Below are 14,739 nucleotides of genomic sequence, written 5' to 3' on the forward strand. Positions count from 1 at the left end.
GTGCTACAAAATCACCTACACACTATGCACACTTGTATAGCAAAGTTTATAAATGCTCCATTTGTGGTCGTAAAGGCCATTTAGCTAAATTTTGCTATAATGCACAAAAACATAAGAATGTTAATCCTTCTTGTGCATCTCATCAAGTTTCTTCATCACATGTACACACACATGCACTTATTTCTCATCATAAGCATGCTCATGTGTATCATTGTGATTTTTGTGGTAGAGTTGGTCACTTAGCTAAGTTTTGTTTTGATTTGCGAAAAGTTTCTAAATCGCAAAATATTTCAAGTAGACCAACATTGTTTCAAAATATTTCTCATTTGCAAAACAATCTTAAAAGACCATAACCCTAGGGCCTTGAGCTTAAATGATAGGGGTCATGTCCCTAAATCTTTTGGTACCAAGAGTTCTTGGGTACCAAAACAATTTTGAATTTTAAACCAAGAATTTTAATGTTTTTATCTTTCTTTTTCTTGGTTTTGAAAATTATGCTTTGAAACTCTTTATGAAAACACTTCTTAAATTGATCAAATCTTCTGTTTTCATGATTATTTGTTTCGATCTTGGTGAGAGGACTATGTTCATATAACCCTCCGGAGTTATTGGGTGTTTATTCCCAAATATTGTTTACCGGATGCTAAAAATGTTCATATGGGTTAATACTAGCTCAAGAGCTAGATAGAGTTGCTTCTCTTGATTTTTGAAAATCAATGATGATTTTGTTTTATGATTTAAACTTTGATTTATGATTTCAATTAGTTGATTTGTTTTCATTTGAAAACTTTTTACATAATTCTCATGTTTCTCTTCTTTTGACTTCATAAATCTATTTTATACATTGGCTTTTATGGTATGAGACAATATGTTCATCTTGATATATTTATATATGTTCTCATTATCTCTTGAATGTGAGTGATTTTTGGCATATTATTTATGCTTGCTCACATGTTTGCCATGATCTTTACTGCATATATTTTATATGGCATTTTGATAGGGGGAGCTATTCCCCATTCTATGTTTATTTTTATACTCACCTATGCTTAATGATAGGGGGAGCTTTCGCTCTCTTATTCTTTTGTCCCCTTTTTGATGTTGTCAAAGGAGGAGAAATATTGTGAATATATTCTTTCTTGTTTATATGCATGTGAATTATAAATTATATATTCATTTCCTTCATGCATATATTTCTTTTTGTAAATTGTTTGTCATCATCAAAAAGGGGGCAATGGAGGTTGGAGGAATTGTGGAGTGAAGCAACGTACAATTCAAGTTAAAGATCAAGTTCAAGCTTCATCCGCATGTGTACCAAGTTGAGCTCAATGAAGATCAAGATCAAGCTTGGGTAATTTAGTTTAGGTTTTATATTATGTGTGTTAGTACTTTAAGCTCAATCATATACACACATACACGCTTTGGTTTTTGGTTTTGTATATATACTGTTATATATATATACATATATGTTTTTGGTTTAATAGGTTTCGAATATATATATGAAACAAATGAATAGAATTGGAAAATACTATTTTGTTTCATGTTTATATGCCTACATATGATTTCCTCTTTAACAAGCTTATATTTAATGAAATCATATTTAGTGTTTTGAATATATTGCATAGAATATGCAATTTTATGAAAATATTGTATTTCTAGGTTATAGACTTCATAACAACATATTATATCTTTTATCAAGTCTATACAATCATTTCATAAGGTTTCAAAATGTTGTTTAAGTCAAAATATCAAAATATCAATTTTCAGGTTTTCATGTTTTGGACTATTTTGTAAAATGATGATATTTTTCATTTGGGAAGTCCTTTTTCGAAACCAGTCATTGTAGCATGTTTATTATCATGTCTACAATCATTCCCCAAAGTTTTATATTTTTTGGAATTTATTTGATATTTTTAAACAGCATTTTAAAATCAGGTTTTTTTTGAGTGTCAGTTTTCGGTCGACCGGATCGGTCGACCGAACCTGAGGTCAAAAGTTTCCTGGCCGACAGAAGCCTGTCGGTCGACCGGTCCGGTCGACCGATGAATTTTCCGGTCGACCGACGAAATTTTCCGGTCGACCGACGAGTGTTCTTCAGCTTCCAACGGCTAGTTTTTTGACCGTTGCCTTGAGGTTGTGTTTTGTCTTTTGCTCAGTTTTTTGGCTGAGTTGAGAGAGGGTATAAGTACCCCATTGCCTTCAACTCTGAAACTAACCAAGAGAGTTTAAAAACAAGTTTAAGAAAGTTTTAATCAAGGGTTTATGTTTGGTTTAAGTGTGTTTATAAGCTTTTAAGCATTTGAGTGTTTTGGTTTTATGAATCAAATTCCACAAGAGCTTGAGGAGATTATCTATTGAAGTTTGAGCTTCCAACTATCATCCCTCCATCTCTTGTTATCAAATTGAGAAGTTTTCTAAACTCAAACTCTAGCTTTACATTTATATACTTGTTTGATTATCATTGTTCTTAAGCTAGATTTTATATTTGAGTTTAGTTTGATTTTGATTTATATCTCTTTGTTCACACACAACCTATTGAGCTTATTGTATTTACATTCATAGTATAATTGGGTTGTGAGATTGTGTATCTTAGAGAGTGAGCTTACAATTCGTTCTCATCCATTGTAGAGAACAAACACTTTGTATTGAGCCTTAATTGTGAGGATACACTTTGTAATACACTTGTACACCAAGAGAGAAGTGTGTGGCGAGAGTCGGGGATCGTCCCAAGAGGAGTGGGGTAGGTGACGAGAGGTTGTAATTCCTAACACTTGAGGGAGACACGTCTAGTTCCAACACTTAGTGGGTGTAGAGTGTGATTGCAAGAGTGTGAGTTGTAGAGTTTTCGGTTAGCTAGAAAACCGAGTGTGTAGAAGAAGTTCCGGCTTCCAAACCGGATTGTGTTAGTGGATTTCTCCCCGGGAGTGGGGAGCGGAGACGTAGGACGGAAGGTCCGAACTCCGTGATCATATTGCTTGTTTGAGTGTGCTTTGGCGTTCATTCATATTTATGTTCATATCTTATATCGCCATTGTCCATAGCTCATTATTTATATGATCCACTATCTTGTTCATATTGTTTACCCTTGTGTTAGTTTATATATCCTTGCATATATATTTCATCATATAGGATATATCTTATTGTTTACATTGCTTATCCTAGCTTACAAATATTGTTGTATTTCATACTTGCTAGGATAACGTATTAATTAATTTTAATTGGCATTTAATCGGATTAGATTAGCATAAGACCCTAATCACCCCCCCTCTAGGGTCTAACAATTGGTATCAGAGCTTGGTGCTCTTTGATTTAAGGTCTAATCGCCTTGAGTTAAAGATCCAAGTTAGCTTATTGTGCTAATCTAATTTTGAGCTTTATTTGTATCTTGCTTGCCTTTTATATTATGGATATGCATGGTTTAGGTTATGCCATCAATATTGCTCCTAGATTAGATAATTTCCCCTATGCCCAATGGTGTGTTAGATTTAAACTATTTGTTAGATCTAAACATTTTGATTTATGGGAAATTATAGATGATGCTTATATTGTGCCCATTTTGGAGAAATCCAAGTGGAACAGAAATGATCATCGCATGTTTACCATGAACAACATTTTGTTAGAATATTTGTTAAATGCTTTTAACTCATCTATGTCTAACAAGTTTGTTCATTTTGATAGTGCTTACACCTTATGGATATTTATAGAAGCACATCAAGGAGACTTGGAGGCGATCCGACAAGCTTTGGAGGATCCCGCTTCAAGTTCATGTGGAGCATCATGCACACGGCCACTAGGCGATAGCCCTAGTGAGGTTTGCGAGTTCGAAACCATAAATGATTTACCTAATGATGAACTTGCTTGTGCTAGTGAAAAATTATTACATGCCTTTAACAAATTGCAAAATGATTTCATTAATTTACAAAGCAAGCATGAAATTTTGAAATCCGATCATGAGTTGTTAGCATCTAAGTTTGAAACTATTTCTAATGAAAATGTGATCCTTAAAGAAAACAATGAAAAATTAAACCCCATTGCCTTCAGCTCTCCACCTAACTATGAGAGAGTTTTAAAACAAGTTTAAGAAAGTTTTAATCAAGGGTTTAAGTTTGTTTAAAGTGTGTTTATAAGCTTTTAAGCATTTGAGTGTTTCGATTTTGTGAATCAAATTCCACAAGAGCTTGAGGAGATTATCTATTGAAGTTTGAGCTTCCAACTATCATCCCTCCATCTCTTGTTATCAAATTGAGAAGTTTTCTAAACTCAAACTCTAGCTTTACATTTATATACTTGTTTGATTATCATTGTTCTTAAGCTAGATTTTATATTTGAGTTTAGTTTGATTTTGATTTCACTCATTGTTACACACACCCACTTTGAGCTTATTGTATTTGCATATATAGTATATTAGGGTTGTGAGAGATTGTAACATTGAGTTGTGCTTCATTGTGTTCTCATCTATTGTAGAGAACAAATTTATATTTGTTACATTGTGAGATTGTTAGGTTTTCGGTGAGCTAGAAACCGAGTGTGTTGTGAAGTTTTCGGTGAACTAGAAAACCGATTGTGAGGAGTGACGTTGATCGGTGAGCGTTGAAAACCGATACTGTGAGGTGTAAACGTTATTCGGGTGAACGTAGAAAACCCGGTTGTGATAGTGGATTTCTCCCCGGGAGTGGGGAGCGGAGACGTAGGACGGAAGGTCCGAACTCCGTGATCATATTGCTTGTTTGAGTTTGTCTTTGGCGTATTTGTTTTTGCATTTATCTTATATCGCCAATTGTGCATTACTCATTTATCTCATCCACTATCTTGTTTAGATTATTTACCCTTGTGTTGTTTATATATCCTTGCACATACTTGCCTATATCTCATTATTAGGATATATATATATTGTTGTTCATATTGCTTATCCTAGCTTACAAATATTGTTGTATTTCATACTTGCTAGGATAACTTATTAATTAATTTTAATTGGCATTTAAATCGGATTAGATTAGCATAAGACCCTAATCACCCCCCTCTAGGGTCTCACAGAATGTTCACAATCCTTTAATATATATTTTATTAGGACTGAATTATTAGATACTCCTACATTTGCATGAAACTGTAGCAGTGGTATATAATTGAATGCGTTGACTCATTTATTACATTTTCTGACAATATACTGTGTACTAGATGAACTTGTATTGTGTAATGTGTATGTATAGATGTCTATCTGCACTAGTATAATTATGAATAAAAAAACTATTCTGAACTTTTAACCTATACGTTAATATAGTATACTCATACATGATTGTGTACAAGTGAAAATTATGAGATGCAGGTGATGTGACATAGGCTTTAAACCTGAACAACACATTAAAACATTTCAACTAACATACCTGGACTAAGATATTATGTACAACTGCGTATGAATGATTCCACACTGCATTGCTTGCTGCTCCAAAATTAGTGCTGCTAAATGTGTGCTAATTGTGTAAGCTTACACTAATACTTTGCTGTAGAGTTGGTTGACATACATGACTTGATAACCTCTACACGCTGTTGTTACATAACTGCAACTTATGACCCTAAAGTGAGATATGATGTATTAAATATATATGTGCCATATGATTTCTAATAGACTGCTACTTGTTGAGATATGCTGGAAAGATAATAACTCACTATGACAATGTGATGATTTGTGCTGAATAATTACGATTAATGATACCTTAAAGTTTATAAATTGATATCACTAGTATTACTCTTCCTAATTGGCCGCTAATCGATATGACAATGTTCATAACGTTTTGATACCACTTTATTATGAGGGACACATACCATTCCAGCGTTTGCAAACCAGTGTGTCCTTCTATGCCTTTTATTAAAACTATGTGAAACATGTTGGGAAATTAACAGTACAACAAGACCTTTCCCGTCTTTGTGATGAGATGAGAATAAAAAAAATAGAAGAGAAAAAACAGAGAAATAGAGAGATTGTACACACAAGATTTACCGAGGTTCAGCTCAAATTGAGCCTACGTCCTCACCCGCCCCTTCTTCACCGTTTCCACTATAATCAAATGAAAGTTTACAAAGGGTCTTCTCTTAAGTAGGTATAACTTAACTTGAGTATCACTTTCTCTCAAACTCACTTGAGGATTACAACTTTCTCTCAAACTCACTTGAGGATTACAGATTTGTATGTGGTTCTTCTTCTTGTTTCTTGCTTTCAACCTTCACCATCTCCCCTCTATTTATAGGGAGGATATGCCTCTTGGGTATACCGTATTCATTGTATGGGAAAGTCCAAAAACTAACCCTTCCTTTTTCCAATGCATGGGGAAAGGCAATCTATCAATGCATGCATGTAGTCAACCACAAAATCTCCATGAATTAAATCCATATTAATTCATCATGGGGATGGACATCGCTTCCTATCAATCTCCCCTTCCATCCTCTTGAGGAGAAGGTTTTCAAACATTTGTCATACCTGCCTTTCTTCGGCAAAGGTCATGCTTCTCTTTTGGTAGAGGCTTCGTAATCATGTCAGACAGATTTTGGCTTGTATCAATTTTCTTAATGTGCATAAGACGATTCTCCAAAGCATCACGAATCCAATGAAAGCGTACATCGATATGTTTTGTCCTTGAGTGATAGGTAGCATTTTTACTCAAGTCAATGGCACTCTGACTGTCACAATATAGAGTGTACTTCTCTTGCTTGAGAGATAATTCCTTCAGAAAATTATTCATCCATAAGAACTCCTTGCTGGCTTCTGTAGCAGCGATATACTCAGCTTCTGTGGTGGATAGAGCGATACACTTTTGCAGCTTGATTGCCATGATACGGCTCCCCCTGCAAAGGTAAATAAGTATCCTGATGTGGACTTTCTTTTGTCCATGCAAAGGTAAATAAGTATCCTGATGTGGACTTTCTTTTGTCCAAGTCACCTGCCATATCAGAATCAGTATAGCCTTCCAAGATAGGTTTTCCATCTCCAAAACATAAAGCATATTTAGAGGTTCCTCTAAGATATCTTAGTATCCACTTTACTGCTTTCCAATGTTCTGTACCAGGATTGGCAAGATAACGACTTACCACTCCAATTGCATGTGCTTTGTCGAGTCTTGTACAAACCATGGAGTACATCAAACTTCCGACGGCCGAGGCAAATAGAATGCTCTTCATCCCCTCCTTCTCCTTCTAACTTGAAGGGCTTTGTTGTGTACTTAGCTTAAAATGAGCTGCTAGCGGTGTGCTGACTGGATTAGAGTTTAACATATTGAACCTCTCCAGAACATGTTCAATGTATCTTTCTTGTGATAGCCATAACTTTCTCGCACTTCTGTCTTGAGAAATCTTCATTCCCAATATATGTTGTGTTGCTCCTAAGTCCTTCATATTAAAGGACTTGCTCAGCTCTTTCTTCAACCTATTAATTTTAGACCTATCTTTTCTAACAACAAGCATATCATCAGCATATAGAGAGAGAATAATGAAATCATCATCCGAGAACTTTTGGACATAAACACAATGATCTGCAGATGTTCTTTTGTATCCATGGTCAAGCATAAAAGAATCAAATCTTTTATACCATTGTCGCGGTGCCTGCTTGAGTCCATACAAGCTCTTCTTCAATTTGCAAACCAAGTGTTCTTTGCTCTTTACCTTGAAACCCTCTGGCTGCTCCATATAGATTTCTTCTACTAAATCACCATGGAGGAATGATGTCTTCATATCTAACTGCTCAACTTCAAGATCTTGAGAAGCAGCAAGACTAAGAATAACCCGAATAGAAGACATCTTTACAACAGGAGAAAAAATTTCTTCATAGTCAACACCTTGCTTCTGACTAAAACCTTTCACCACGAGGCGAGCTTTGTACTTGACTTGGCCATTTCCTTCATTCTTGATTTTGAACACCCATTTGTTCTTCAAGGCTTTTCTGTTCTTAGGTAGCTCCACCAAATCATAAGTGTGATTCTTATGCAAAGAATCCATCTCCTCTTGCATAGATTTCTTCTATTTTGCACGATCATCATGAACTTGTGCTTCATGGAAACTTTCTGGTTCACCTGCATCTATTATCATAGTATACTCTGAAACAGGGTATCTAGTTGAGGGTTGTCGTTCTCTCTCTGACCGTCTCAACTGAGGTACTTGTGGCTGATCCATATATGGTGGCTCTACATGTTCATGCTCCCCCTGATCAAAACCTGAGGAACCTACAATTTCTTCTTCTTCCTGCACATCTTTAAAATCATTATTTTCAAGCATGGGAGAAGGAAAAACAACTGGTGTAGAGATTGGATCTGAGATGATATGAGTGTTTTGTGGCTCCTCTTCTTTTCAAAATCAGCAAGTGTTTTATCTTCACAAAACACGACATCCCTGCTCCTCACAATTTTCTTATTTTTAGGATCCCACAATCTATTCCCAAATTCATCATTTCCATATCCTAGGAAGATTCATGGAATAGCTTTATTATCAAGCTTTGTTCTTTTCTCCTTAGGTACATGTCCAAATACCTTACACCCGAACACCCACAAGTGAGAATATGAAATATCCTTTCCACTCCTAACTCTTTTTGGAATATCTCCATCAAAGAAAACTGAAGGGGACATGTTTGTCAAGTAGCAGGTTGTTCGCACTGCTTCTCCCCAAAATATTTTTGGTAATTTAGCTAAGGATAGCATACTCCTTATCCTTTCCACAATTGTGTGGTTCATCCTTTCTACAATCCCATTGTGTTGTGGTGTGTGTGGAATAGTCTTTTGGTGTCTAATGCCATAAAAAGAACAATAGTCTTCAAACATCCTTGAAGTATACTTACCTCCATTATCAGTATGAATACACTTCAAGAGCTTTCCGGTTTCTCTTTAAACTTTAGTATGAAAGTCTTTAAAAACTTCAAAGACTTGATCTTTGGTTTTTATAACATACACCCACACCTTTCTAGATGCATCATCTATGAATGTCACAAAGTATGAGGCACTACTAAAAGTTTTTTCATTTATGGGTCCGCATACATCCGAATAGACTAAGTCCAATATACCAGTTTTTTTTGTTATAATTTTTAACAAAAGCTACCCGGTGTTGTTTCCCAATTAAGCAGTGATCACAGTGGGATAGTGTTATACCTTGCATGGATGGAAGTAGCTGTAGCCTTGCGAGAGTTTGTAGCACTTTCTCGCTCATGTGGCCAAGTCGTTTGTGCCACAAATCCATAGAGGTACCTTCCACTGTTCTAAGTTCATCATTCTCTAAGTGAAACTGAGTCTTATAGAGAGTGCAACACTTCTTTCCTCTCGCTAGATCATTCTCTAAGTGAAACTGAGTCTTATAGAGAGTGCAACACTTCTTTCCTCTCGCTAGTACAAGTGATCCTTTGGTAAGCTTCCAACATCCTTTACCAAAGCTGCTTGTGTATCCTTCTTCATCAAGCTTGCCAGTGGAGAGAAGATTAAGATGAAGATCGGGCACAAATCTAACATCTTTTAGAACCATCTTTGTTTCAAGATTAGTAGTAACACAAATATTTCCAATGTCAAGAATTTGAGAAGAGTTTTTGTTACCCATTTTTACCATTCCAAGATTACCTTCACGAAGCGAAGTGAAGTAGTCCTTCTGGGGAGTAGCATGGTAGGAAGCACCAGAATCAATCAATTCCGAGTCTTGGCAAGTGAGATTTGTACAGTCTTCTTCATATGCCGAGAAAAACACAATTTCATTGTCACTGACAACAGCTACACTTTCATTCATTTCTTATTTTTCATTTTTCTTTCCTTCCTTATGTTCTCGCTTGAGCTTGCGGCATTCCCGTTTTATGTGTCCATTCTTCCTGCAGTGATAGCAAGTAATGTCCTTTCTAGCTTTTGATTTTCCTTTTGACTTGTCTCGATTATGAGGCTGTCGATATTTGCTCATCCCCCTGTTCTCGGTAACTAGAGCATGAGAATGGGAGGATCCAGATGACTTTCTTCATATTTCTTCATTCAAGAGGCTGCTTGTAACTTGGTTCATGGATACAACTCCATCAGGTGAAGAGTTGCTAAGAGACACCACCAACGTCTCCCAACTATCTGGTAACGAGCTAAGCAAAAGAAGGGTTTGAAGCTCATCTTCCAACACCATCTTCATGGCTGCAAGTTGATTTACAATACTTTGAATTTCATTCAAATGTTCAGATATAGAATCACCTTCCTTGAACTTGAGATTGACAAGCTTCCGAATCAAGAAAGCTTTGTTGCCGACGGTCTTTCTTTCGTAGAGATCTTCAAGTTTCTTCCACAATCTATTCGCCGAAGTATCATTTGACACATGATGGAATATAGTGTCATCCACCCATTGCCGAATGGTGCCGATGGTTTTCCTATCAAGCTTCTTCCAATCATCCGCCGTCATGGACTCTGGTTTGGAGGACTCACCTTTAACTGACGCATAGAGGTCCTTACAATATAGAAGATCCATCATCTTTGCCTTCCATATCATCCAATTGCGGCCATTCAAACTGATCATTCGAACACCGCCGACGGGAGTCTCCATCTCGACACAAGAAGATTAGCAACCTTGCTCTGATACCACTGTTGGGAAGTTAACAGTACAACAAGACCTTTGCCGAGGTTCAGCTCAAATTGAGCCTACGTCCTCACTCGCCCCTTCTTCACCGTTTTCACTATAATCAAATGAAAGTTTACAAACTATCTTCTCTCAAGTTGGTATAACTTAACTTGGGGATCACTTTCTCTCAAACTCACTTGAGGATTACAACTTTCTCTCAAACTCACTTGAGAATTACATATTTGTATGTGGTTCTTCTTCTTGCTTCTTGCTTTCAATCTTCATCATCTCCTCTCTATTTATAGGGAGGATATGCCTCTTGGGTACACCGCATTCATTGTATGGGAAAGTCCAAAGACTAACCCTTCCTTTTCCCAATGCATGGGAAAAGACAATCTATCAATGCATGCATGTAGTCAACCCCAAAATCTCCATGGGTTAAATCCATATTAATTCATCATGGGGATGGACCCCGCTTCCCATCAAAACATATGTATACTTGCTGTTTATTCATGATTTTCTAGAAGAAATACTAGAAATTTGATAAGGTGGCCATGAAAAATAAAGAGAGCTGGATAAGAAATGCTTGCATGAAGGAAAAATCCAAGTAATAATAATAATAATCAAGGAAAAGAATGCTTGCCAATTAGCGCCGAGAACGTGAACACCAAACAAATTCCTTCTCCTCAAATAGCCAAACTCCCCTCCCTTTTTTATTTTTTTTCCGTGAGACAGTATTTGGAAGGGGGTTTTGAAGGGAGAGAAATTGGTGGAGGGTTTTGTTTTGTGGATAGATTAGGGGAAGAGTTAGTTTTATGCAGTTGGAAAAAATTAGTTAGTGGGTTGGTGGGTTTAATTTGTTAGTGAGTTTGTTATGATTTAGATATTTTAGTTAGTGGGTTTGTTAGGATATTACAGTTCACAAATCTTCCTTATCAAACAAAACAAAATTTTTTAATGTCATCTAATCTTGTGACGTGGTATCTACACAAGAGAACAAATTGTAGCTGTTATGTGAGACGTCCTTTTCATATAAATTGAATACAAAGACAACTTTTATTTTCCACTAGGATTGAATCAGTTGTAAACATGTAACCATGATTCTTTATGTTGTTACTATCTTCAGTTGTTGCATATTGAGCATATTAGTTTATAAGGACTAACACTAATAACTTTACTAACATTGGTATTGTGCATGCTAATTAATTATGTCTTAGCTTTTGTACTAAAACAGATATTGATTATTACAAAAGCCTTACATAACAAATGGGTCTAACGGATCAAGCATGAGAGTGATGAAAGCAAGAGGTACAAGGCCAGATTAGTCGTGAAGGGGTTTCAACAGCGGGGAGGAGTGGATTATACAAAGATATTTCCCCCCATTGTGAAGCTTACAATCATTAGAGTGGTGTTGAGATTAGTAGCTGCAGAAGATCTCTACCTTAAGCAGTTAGATGTGAAGACTGTCTTTCTTCATGGTGACTTGGATGAAAAAAATCTACATGAAGCAACCTGTTGGTTTTATAGAAGAAGGAAAGGAAGAGATGATGTGTAAGCTCAAGAAGAGCTTGTATGGTTTGAAATAGGTTCTGAGACAGTGGTACAAGAAGTTCGATAACTTCATGTAGAGCAATGACTATGAAAGATGTAATTCAGATCATTGTTGCTACTTCAAGAGATTGGAGTCCAGCTATATCGTGTTATTATTGTATGTTGATGACATGTTAGTTGCATGACCGTGTTTAGAGGGGATAAACAAGTTGAAGAAGAAATTGGCAAATGACTTTTCGATAAAAGATCTGGGTGCATCAAAGCAAATTCTTGGGAAGCGAATCAATAGAGATGAAGCTGAAGGGACGCTAAAGTTGAGTCAAGCTGAATACATCGAAAAGATACTTCAGAGGTTCAACATGGATAATGCTAACCCCGTCGGCACGCCCCTTGAAAGCCAGCTCAAGTTATCTAAGGAGCAATCACCCAAGACAGATGCAGAAAAGGATCACATGAGCAGGGTGTCATACCCATCAGCCATTGGTAGCCTTATATACGCAATGGTTGTACGAGGTCGAATATCGCCCATGCATTGGGAGTTGTGAACAGGTTTGCAAGTAATCCAGGGAAGAAACATTAGGAAGTCGTGAAGTGGATATTGCGTTACTGGAGAAGGACTACAGATACGCTATTGTGTTTCAGGAGGAAAGAATTGGTACTGCAGGGATACATGGATGCAGATTTCACCGGTGATCATGATACAAGGCGAAGTACCATGAGGTATGTTTATACTTTGGTGTCGACAATAGTGAGCTGGGTCTTATGTCTACAGAAGATTGTAACATTGTCCACAACTGAGAAAGAGTATGTCGCAGTGACTGAAGCCAGCAAAGAGATGATTTGGTTGATCGGGTGCCTGGAAGAGTTGGGTTTGAAGCACGGGAACGACGTTCTTTATTGTGATAGCCAGAGTGCTATATACATTACCAAGAATCTAGTATATCATGCCAGAATGAAGCACATTGACGTACGATACCACTTCATACGCTCGCAAATTGAGGACGACAAGTTACGATTGGAGAAGATTTTGGGGAGCCAAAATCCTACGAATATGTTGACGAAAACAGTGACCATCGACAAACTAGAGTTGTGCGTAACTTCAGTTGGCCTTCACGCGTAGGAGATGAAAGCGGGATCACACTAGGAGGATCGACAGGATCGCCGAGATGAAATTGATTGAAGAATAGATTTTTGGGTAGGAGAATGCTTGCGAAGATGGCGGGAGTTCGGGAGAGCTCGTTGATGGCGGTTTCATCTCCAAGTGGGAGATTGTTGGTTTTGGTCATGTGAAGAACGAAACCTGAAACAATGCTGCGAGGCTAAAAAATCTCGGGTCGGTCGATCGACAGAGGAGATCGGGTCGATGGAAGCAACTGCAGGAAATGAGCATGAGAAGCTCGCTCTGGCCGGTCGACCAACAGGGATTGTCCGGTCGACCGAAAAACCTGTAGGAATCCAAGCCCATAATCGAGCTACGGCCGGTCGACCGACACGAGGACTCCGGTCGACCGAAAACGTGCACGAGAAGCTGATTACAGGAAGGTGTTCTGGCCTGTCGACCGACACCCATGGTCCGGTCGACTGAAACCAGTTTTTCCAGTTTCCTAAATCGTTTGGGAATCTGTTTTGGGCTGGGATACTATATATACCTTGATATGTTTTTAGGGTTTGTAGAACAAGAAAAAAACAGGGTTTTGACGACTATTTAAGAAAGATATCTCAGGGATATAAAAACCTATTTGTGGGCATTATAATCTTCTTCAATTAATCAAAGAATTGTGCGGTGCGGCTCCCGAGGACGTAGGCACGTTGCTGAACCTCGTTAAATTTGGTGTGTTCCTTCTTGTTTATCTTTCCTGCAAGTTTTTCTTTTATTTGCGGTGATTTTCCTACCTGTTAAACTTTTAGCACAAGATCTAGAAGTGCACGAGTTCGATTGTGTGATTCGAATCCCAACAAGCAGTTTCCTTCAGTGAAGTTTTATTCAAATAATTGTACTCCGTATTAATTTTTTACAAAACCTTTTTTTGGTTGAGGGAAGGAAGTGGCCACCAACTAATCCAATTTTCACTGAGTTTTTTATTCTCAATCAAATAACTCATTATATATCGCGCGTAAACACTTCGTCACCGTCTACTGGTTAAAATATTAGCGTAAATTTGATTCCATGAACACGTGTTCAATTTATTCTTTGCTTCTTAGCGCAGTGATGAAGTTAATCATTCAATTTTACGTATGATGAAAAACACTTTCTATCTTATAAATCAATTAGTCGGATTCAAACTCGAGCAGCAAAAGAAAGAAAAAAGAAAGCTTTGGTTCAACTTGTTTCCACTTGTAAGTAATATTAACATAGATGCATAGACTCAAATTTAATACATTGTTATTCCTAGCTAATTAACAACTGATGATTCACGCACAAGGTTTCAAGATAACCAAGAAATTGAAGGCCAAAGAATTTTAAAATATTAACTGGAAGCCTAATGAGTAATGAAGCGAAGCCTGAGTTATACACAAGTAGGTTAATTAATTTGCATTTAGTTCATGGTCTTTCATCATGGTAAATATTGTTAACTTACAGAAACGAACTCTGGTTCCTCTTTGCCTAACTTTAGTCGGATCGCGTAAATTTTGATCTTAGTATCAGCT

This window comes from Asparagus officinalis, chromosome 8 (assembly GCF_001876935.1).
Source record: "Asparagus officinalis chromosome 8, Aspof.V1, whole genome shotgun sequence".
Lineage (NCBI taxonomy): Eukaryota > Viridiplantae > Streptophyta > Magnoliopsida > Asparagales > Asparagaceae > Asparagus > Asparagus officinalis.